At 39.5% G+C, this 9497-nt stretch overlaps 2 long non-coding RNA genes across 3 annotated transcripts; one reads left to right on the top strand and one right to left on the bottom strand.

Annotated features, from left to right (window-relative positions):
* The first annotated feature begins 354 nt into the window (after window positions 1–354).
* On the top strand, window positions 355–2875 carry LOC110076856 (uncharacterized). Its single transcript, XR_013544348.1, has 3 exons — window positions 355–461; window positions 1881–2063; window positions 2538–2875. It is a non-coding gene; the product is annotated as an uncharacterized LOC110076856 (long non-coding RNA).
* A 925-nt stretch (window positions 2876–3800) lies between these two features.
* On the bottom strand, window positions 3801–8798 carry LOC110076855 (uncharacterized). 2 transcript variants are annotated; one of them, XR_002300179.3, is made up of 3 exons: window positions 8648–8798; window positions 5524–5597; window positions 3801–4592 (listed from the first exon to the last, which is right to left on the bottom strand). It is a non-coding gene; the product is annotated as an uncharacterized LOC110076855 (long non-coding RNA). The 2 variants fall into 2 exon arrangements; XR_002300180.3 differs by lacking the exon at window positions 8648–8798 and adding an exon at window positions 7087–7254.
* Window positions 8799–9497: the final 699 nt, after the last annotated feature.

Here is a 9497-nt window from a genome sequence, read left to right as displayed (position 1 = left end):
TATCCTTTTATTTCTGTGAGAAATAGATTTTCACCACCCTTTTTGGGCAGGATGAGGTTGTGATCTCTTGAGGCTGTTCCAGACAAGGCATTTATAACTCAACTTTTCCTTTTCTGTTGCCTGTTGAAGCTCATGGGATTTGCCAGGAGTCAATGGATGGTCTAGTGCTGTACCACTTCTCTGTTTCATCATTGGGCTTGCTCTCTTTTGTCACTTGTAAGGGCCCAACAAGCATCCATTATTGCTCAGTGAAGTTTCCTGTGCTGAAATTCTAAAATGCCTGATGGTAAGAAACTTCCATCTCCCAGAATAAAATGGAGCTGCAGATATGCCAAGGACCTTGGCAGGATGGCAGAGATTCCGAACGTTAAGAGGAAAAACAGTATGAAGCAAGATTAGATGAGCATCATTTACACATTGAAGAAAACTCCCAAAAGATCAGTGTAGAACTTGACACAAATGTAAGTACAAATACCGTGTCTAGAAGAGCTTCTAGAATATAAATTCCTTGCAACCCTGTTCTCAGTTAGTTAATTTATAATGGCATATCTATACATCTAGTTATTTTGTAAGTTCATTAGTTGTATTTTAGTGGCCTAAAACCTCTTACCTGGTTACACTGACGTAGTACAACTAGTGTAACATTCAGAAGCAAATCGATCTGTTACAAGACCACTGTACACATGAGTTGCATATTGAGTATATGATTCAGGATGTAACTGATGTTTATGCTTAAATAAGTGCAGTAGCCCACTCCAAGATTATGGGTGGTGGATGACCTCCCTCCCAGGTGGCTATTCATGGGCTCCAGACTGGAATGTTGAGGTAATTCTGATTCTGTTGGAAGGGAGGCAGCAGTTATACAACTGGTTCCTTCACCAACAGCCCCTTCCCCTGAATCCTCTCTTTGGATGTCCACGTCCCTTCACTGGGCTCCTCACAGTTAGTTTCTTCTCAGTCTCCAGTTGTCTTCACTGGGGATGGCTTGAATAGAAACTGTGGAGCTGCCAGTAGTCCTCATGTAGATCCATGACTTCTGGCATCTTTCAGAGAGGGCTTGTAACTCTTCCCAGATCCTGGTTCAGGTGATGGTATTTATCCCACATAGCTGTCTCCTCTTACTGGGTCGTCTGACTGATTCCAGTACCTACCTGAGGTCCAGTGGCCTCCCTGCCCAGCAGGTCTGCCAGGGGGCACGGGCAAGATCAGAAATTTGGGGCACTGGCCATAGCAACCACATCACAGGTGATTTCTTAACTTGGGGGAATTTGCTCCCAAAAGGTACACCATTTGTGTATCTGTGTGAGACAATTTTGGCCAGTGTCTGTGTATTTGTCCTTGGTGTGATATAGTGGATAGAGTGATGGACCAAGACTCAGGAGGCCTGGCTTCAAATCCCCCCACTTAGCCATGGAAACTTACTGGGGGTGTAGAACTCGTAAAACAACTCCTTAAATATCTTACTTACCTTGAAAGCCCTATTAAGGTCCCTATGAGGCAGTTCTGACTTGACAGTACATAATTTCAACCAATTTGTCTCTTCAGATAAGCATTTTGTTTTATTAAGAATCTACTTGTGTATGAGATTGAGAGAATGTGAACAAAAAAGAACTGTGGTTTAATGGAATGTAGGTTTCATCTAAGTGAGAGAGTGAAGAGACAGCTAGAACAAAATAGCCAACTTACGTTTTTACAAAGTCCTCGGTACCTCCTTCTGCAGGTTGTGTAAAGTCAAACAGGTCCCAGGCCTAACTCTCTTATACACTTTTGAACTTGTACTTACTTCTGATTAGTTATGTTATGTATATGCTTGTACTGCAGGTGTGTCAGCTGGCTATGATGGCTGGTTTGGTAAATGCTGCTTTACTGTAATTCTCCAGGTTCTTCAAGTAAAGTTAGAATTTATCCATCTTCATGCATGCCTGGATGTGAAAAACTGCAATGAGAGGAGCTGTTAAAATCTTACTATGTTTATGATGCACCGGTATATAACAACTGGAGAAGACAGAACAAGGAATCTAAACACATATATATTTACCCGTTTCAAGCAATTTTCAGTTCAGGTAAAATTGTTGTAGAACTGCTGCACTTACTTCAGGGTTGCAACAGGTTGCATTGGGGTGTGTTGGAGGAAAACTCTCCTTATGTTATATTTACAGCAAGGGAATCACATCTCCTCAGGTAAATGAGATGTTCTGACCAAATGTGAAGACCCAATGGCTTCTCCCCAAACCATGTTTGTCCCGTTTTCCAGAATATGTGATGCTGACACGGGAAGAAACCACACCATTGCTACTTCTGTTTGGTCAATTATTTGTTCATTGTGTGATAAAAAGCAAGGCTGGGTATCAACTCTCACACAGAAAAAGGTAATGTAAACAAACAGCCCAAGTAACAAATACGTACATGCAAACTATGGCTGACAGTAGCAACTGATCTTCTCTGAGTTATTCTTCTCAAGAACATTTTGCCCACAAAGTAAACTGCATCAAAAAACATGGTGAATAAACATACCAATTATTTTCTCTTTATTGCAGAAAGGCATTGTGTTTGGCCACAGACAACTTCTAAAAATAAGCCTGGCAAAAATGAAGAAGAGCCCAGTTGAATCATTCATAGTCCAGAGAGCATATGACATGGGCAAGATGTCCACTTAGATTTCATCTTTGGTAACTTTCTGGATCCCTTCCAATTTGGCTTCCAGCCAAGATAACCAAGGCATAGGAACTCAAGACCATATCAGTTTGCCCTGGTAAACAATCTACTTCTGAAGACAGACAGGAGAAATGCTGCAGAATTTGCATGGTTCTGAAAGTTACTTTGGATACTGTGGATCATAACCCTTTGCTCCACCACATATAATACACTAGTCCCAGCCTTGAGCTGTTTTTGCTTTTCATTCAGATGCTAGAAGGTAACAAGTAGGGATGGACACCCTGCTTTGTAAGACATGCAAAGTGGCCTTCCACAGAGCTGTGTTATGTCACTCATGTTTAACATTTACATGAAGCTCTTAGGAGACAATATCTACAGCTCTGGGCTAAGAATCATTATTATTACACAGCTCTGCATTTTGTTAAGAACTAAACTACACAAGGGCCATATTTGTGTTTGTTTTAGTTTTAAAAACCAAATGCAGCTGCAGTAGTACATCCTGGAGCAGAACACTGGAATAAGCATGTATGTCTTTTTCGTAGGGAGACAGTGGTAGTTGGGAGCACTTGAGGATAAAAGTATTCCTCTCAAATACTGCAGCCTCTGCAGATACATTTGTGAAAATCTCTACATACCTGACCATCACTTTAGGCTTTAGCAGCCAGAATCAGTAATTTCCATTCTAAAATAGTGGCTGGAGGCCACAGCTAAAGGCCTACGGTTCACTGTTAGTGCTGAAATCTTGCATGAGCCCTATTTGAAATGCAAGCAAATAGTAGCAAATAGAGTACTGTTGGTTTTTCAATGCATGGGCAGACTGTGTTGGGGAGAGGAAAGTTGTTATGACTTGACACAACATACATCTGCAAATCTTGAAGTTACCTCCAGTGCTGATCCCTTCTATTAGTGTGGATGTTACAACATGTAATGAAATCACCATGAGCACTCAATCTCTTACACATAAACAGAGCAGAGATTGAAAGTAGTGTATAGGAGAAGAGAAATATCATCATCATCATCTTAGAACTGCAGAGCTGGAAGGGACCCTATGGATCATCGAGTATGAAAATGTTACTCCTGATATGAAGGAGATGTTGGTCCCTAATAACCCAGAACACCAATTTAAAAGACAGTATGAACAAATAGTAAGTTGAAGTAGTTTTATTATCTATATATCGTAAGTGATACTTATTATAATTAACATACCAAAGAACCAACATAAAAATAATGTACTGTAAAATATTCAGAGAAAAGTTAAGTGTAACAAACAGTGACTGTTTTACTATAAATTTATACATTAGTAACTGAATGCAGGTATGAAGCATTAACATCAATAAGCAAATAATTTCTTTATTGTAAGTTAACATACAAGACAAGAGCAAAATCATACTTGCGGGGTTTGGTCACAGCAAATGTAGCTATGTCCAAATTCTAGAATGCTTAGGTTTGAAGAATCTGACATTCTATTCTAACACAGATCTGGCAGAAATCTGAGGCTCTAATTTAGATATCTCTGGTTTTAGCACATTAACTTATGAAAAGGTGACATAAATAGGAACAACAGATTCCAGTGTCTACATTTACTTATTTATAGAATGCAAATATAAAGCATATCCTTTAAACCCTGAATTACTTTTCGATAGAAACAGGAACATTTTCAGTTGCAAAAATTCATCATGGGAGAAAGAAGAATACTAGCTGGCTGGCCTTTATATTAAAAGAGAGGCTTTCCATTGTGCACATTCTTAGCACATTGCCTTCCCACATTTACTCCTCTCAGTAGAATATCACTGACGTCATCTAAGCCTACCAAAGTTGTCAGAGGAGAGAAGAATCCATACAGTCCTCCTAAGAAAATGCTTACGGGCCATCCAATAAAGAAGAGTATGATCAGCCAAATTAGTCCCCACATCACACAAGTAGCATCCATCTTGTACCTAATGAAACAATTAGATGTGTTAATTTGGAAAGCTTTCGTATGGACTCTTTATTTACTGAAATTCTGTATATACCAAGTGTGTTAGAATATTCCTATTATTTTAACATTCCACTAAAATGCACAGATCCACAGAGGAATATTTCACAAATAAAGTCTAAAATCAAAATCTGAACCTAGAATGTGGAAATATACAGTAGGCTGTAATACATAGACGTAACAAAAATTGGCAGACACCAACATTTATAAAATGAAAGCTAACCGGATAAAAATGTGTTTTATTTGTTTAGGTTCAAATGATAAATACATCCAGCATCCAGCAGACAATCATTCCTTAACCATCTTTCAGACTTTTACTAGTTGCTTTAAAGGTGCAGCAACAGTTGCTTTCCAGATAATTTTTACTTTTGTTTTCAGAACACAAGGAGATATCTAAATCACTGCCCGGACTACATGTTAAGCTATAAATGGATGTAAAAGAATAAAAAACAAAATACTAGGCAGAGATCCCTCTAAGGGTGCACCTGCTTGTGTGTGTCTCTGCCCCTCTCCACACAGGGCTCCTCCTCCTCCACACCCGCAGCAACTGTTTTCAGTCTCTTTGGTTCCAGTTGTGATTTCTGGCACCTTAAGAAAAGAGCCAGCCTGCATAGACATGGGCAAAATGCACAGCCCCTGGGTGTCCACAGAAGAAGAGAATGATAAACTACTTCTGAGTACTCACTATCTTGAAAACTCTGGAAAGGACCACTATAAGTTGAAATGGACGTAATGGCACACTATTATTACTATTGTTTTAGTTGTTGCTGTGATAGATATATACAAATATTTTGAGGCACAGTTGTGAATATACTTAATAGAACTCATAACGAAATCCTTTCACTACATAATTATGAAAGCAATCAAAAAAATAAAAGTATATAGAACTATACCTTGTCCTAGAGTTCACTGCAAACACCCTCTTCTAGAAGTAGAAAACAATATTTTACCAACACAGCTGTTGCACCTAACAACAGAATAAAGACAGTGTTATTTCCATCAATGACCAAAATTAGCTTGTGTGGCTTTGGAGCATAATTCTGTACTCAACCCTGGGGAATCTTCTGACGAATTCAAATAGAAATAGAATAAGTTTACTAAGCAGCAATGAAACAGATTGGATAGTACAATTCAGTGTATCTTGTTTGCAGCTTGTCAACATCACTCCTCTCAGTCTCTTATTTTCTTTTTCTACTTAGATGCCCCAGCACAACAGTGCTAGCATGAAGCTGTTACTACAACAACAAAAGGGGGGGGATTGCATATTCTGCCTGGAAGGGAAAGGCAAAGTGTCAAGAATCACAGTTTGCTTTATTGGTTCAAATGATCACACTAGTGGAATGGACTGAAATCGATCCGGTGGTTAAAAAAAAAAGTCCTAGCAGGGGAGGTAAAAATTACAGATGGGAATGGGACTCCAGGCTGATTCACTTTGGCTTTGATGTCATGTGGTCAACAGGGAGAGAGAGAAAAAGTAGATCGGCACATCCAATCCCATAGCATTTCCTGCATTTTGTACCAGTGTGGCCACACCCTTAGTCACAGTCCTAAAATGGAGAAGGGTAGTGTACAATAATAGAACAGACTCTACTAGATGCTGTGGTTGCTTCTATGGCTTGCATCAGCCAAGAGCTTAAGGTTGTGTGTATCACTGCTCACGCTGTACTAGGTCAAAGAAACATGGAATTATTTATCCCCTGTTCCTTATCATCCTTAGGTTACTTTGCATGCACAAAGCCAAGGTAAAAATAAAATAGCCTTTTAACCTGGTTGCCCCCTGTGCAATAACAGTTGGGTTGGGGAGATATGAAAAGTCAGTGTACAGAGTGATCTCTGAAAAATCAACTGAGTGATGTAAAACACAGAAGGGATCAATAATCTTAAAAACTTTTATAGTAAGAATTACACATCTACTGCAAGACGGAGTGAATTGATATGATCCATATGTGAAACCTTTTTATATTCACAGTTTTCTGTGTATAATGAATCTAAATACTACTTCATCTTCTTCCTCTTTAAGATTTTACAGTAAATAGGACAGAATATCTGATTTTACACAGATAGCACTGTCTAAAATAAACTATTGCCAGTACTACTGCAGGTGATGACTAAACTATATGCTTCAGAAGCAAATTGAGATTAAATTACTAAAATAACAAAAAACCCAAATGTTTCTTCAACAACCTATATAAATTTGCATAATTTATTTTATGCTTGTGATAAAAATGTTGAATGTAGCTTCCTTTGCTGATAACAGAAACTGCTTCCAGATTTTCCGTATAGAATTGTTGGTATGGAGCTCATTTTTCAGATTTTGTCGCTTCTGGACAATATAACATGTTTAACTATACACTGCATATGGGATGCTCCACTATTTGAATAGCACAATTAAAGCGTAGCAATGGTAAAGTATCTTGCTTAGTTTTTCATTGCAAGCAAGCAGACAAGAAGCTTACCTTAAGCTGTATGTAGCAGCTGAATAGCCTTTTGAAGTTCTGGTTTATTTTTGTAGGCTTTAAGTAAATACAAGCAAACAAGCAAGCTCCTAGAACACCCACAAGCCAGCTATCCCCTACAACCTTTTACAAGCAGGCCTTTGTTTCTCCTCATGCAAGTCAGCTGATAATCCACAAATACCAGAAAGGCAGCCACATGTTCAGTAAAATGAGGTCATACAGTATTACTGAAGCAACAGAAAGAAAGATGGGATTCATTAAAATATAATTGAATGCCTTTGCTAAAATGCACCATCGCATTTTGCTCCTATTTGACTTCATATAAAATATCCACATCTTCTGTGCACCTACCATGTAAGGTTAGGACTCTCCTCTAGTCTTCGTTTTTTCTTGTCTCTTGGTATGTTCCTGTCCAAAAGTTTCACTAAATTCACCAAAACTTTAATGCCAGTAGTCTGTAACTTCATTTGAATGAGCACAAGTTAAATCCATACAACTCATGAACATCTTTCTTAATCACACAGGACAGAAGCTGAAGGAAAAGGAAATGGAATGTTCCACCTGGACCTTTTAAAAATGGTACAATATTCTCACATTTGGCCCACTTACATGTGTAGTACAGAAACACACTCTCCTTCTTCACAAGGATCACTCTTCACAACATTTCTCAACACGGCCTTTGGAATATAGAGGCTGTTTATTCCTTGTCTCAAAATGCCACTGTCTGAACAATGTGTAAAACTTTCCGAACAATTCATAAGACCTCAGTATTACTTGCTTATATTCCTATCTGCTGATATTCTATAGTGGTTTTTAATTCTTTTTATTTTTAGCAAAACATTTCTCATTTTCTTTGAGGACTTTTACTGTGTGAAGTTTTCTCCCTTGCCATTAATATTTCCCCTCGATTCATATATATTCTTAGACAGCCTGGATTTACTTCTCTCTTTCATCCCCTCACCCTGCCCAAGGGAACTGAGGGTTCTCACAGAAATCAGAAAGGCACCCACTTGGCCTGATCAAGCCTCATATGAGGTGCAGGGTGTAAATGCACACAACTGCGCATTCTTCCTTTTTTACCTCCTGCAAATGCACGGTGAAGTTGCTACACATTTTCCGACCTACCGGATTTCAAGAAGCTCATCCAAAATCTTGATCGCTTCCTTTAATCCCCGCCTTCCTTGCAAAATAACTAAATACTGTATTGGTATATTCAAACCGGGTGGGGGGAGGCAGGGATTCTGATTCGTTTTGGTAGATGTATACATGGAGAGAGAGATGCAAACGATTCTGGAGTCATCTTTTGAGGGCATGTGACTCCTAATCCGGACCTTGAGGGCCATTCGTATTGTGAGGGCCTAGCTTCAGGCAGAGTTATTTAAAGCAGCAAGGGCGGCCATTAGTAGTATTAGGCCGAGTCTCTGCTAATCTGGCCAAGGGGAGGGGAGAAGAAATGAAGTTTTAACAAGCCTGTGGTGTGAAGCCATCACACAGAGGATCCATGGAGAATACATGAAACCAGGCCCTAATTCAGAGTCAACCCAGAGGTGGCTGGACTTACCTGGAAGGAGCCGGAGGGCAATCTGACCCTGTTCCCCTCAGGGAGACCAGCCCACGGGCCCTGCCTGCCTCTCGCCCTTCTCTTAGAAAGCTTTGCAGGCTTCTGCCAAATATACTTGTTTGGCAATGATATTAACTGCTGCAACGGAGCCAAAAGCGGAATTTAAAACAACATTGGGGCATTTCACAATTTTGTTTTGATTTTCCCTTTCAGAAGCCGACTGGACTTTTGGTTCAAACCACAGAGTGAGGCTGGGCATTTCTAGCAGCTACTCTGGCAATCCCTTTCCCAGCAATGTTTGTAGAGAAGTTGGTAACAAGAAATAAAATAATATGGTTTTGTAATCCCCTCTTCGGGTGGAGTAAAAACACACTAATTCACTTACATAACTGTGAACAAGCTTAGGACTAGTGATGTTATTTACATACAAACTGGAATAAGGTGACTAAAAATAATATTTCCTCTTCAAGTAGATGCTATAAGGCCATAAATAATCTGTCTTGCTTTGCAGAGAATTTCCGTCTGACTGTCTTCAGCAGAGGGTTCTAAAATGTACAAAAGATGATAGGTTAACATCCACTTTGCCACGTTTTGACCAGCTGTCAGCAACTGAAAGCCCAAGGCTGCTCTACCAAAGGCATATTTGCAGTATCTGCCTAGGAGGTTGGTTAACAGCCAGAGGTCACCTACACTGGGAGGAGAGTCAAGACAATGTACGACTGTGCCAACAAAAAAACCTGCCAGCAAAAGGGACAAGTTCAGCCATTTAGCTTAACTGACATCCTTATAACACAGAACCGCATGCAATAGGTTGCAGAATTGGGAATTCGGGGTACAACATGCACTGATA

Source organism: Pogona vitticeps, chromosome 1, assembly GCF_051106095.1.
Source record: "Pogona vitticeps strain Pit_001003342236 chromosome 1, PviZW2.1, whole genome shotgun sequence".
In the NCBI taxonomy this organism is placed as follows: domain Eukaryota; kingdom Metazoa; phylum Chordata; class Lepidosauria; order Squamata; family Agamidae; genus Pogona; species Pogona vitticeps.
The sequence above is the reverse complement of the archived record's forward strand: the minus strand, read 5'-3'. Positions and strand labels throughout refer to the sequence as shown.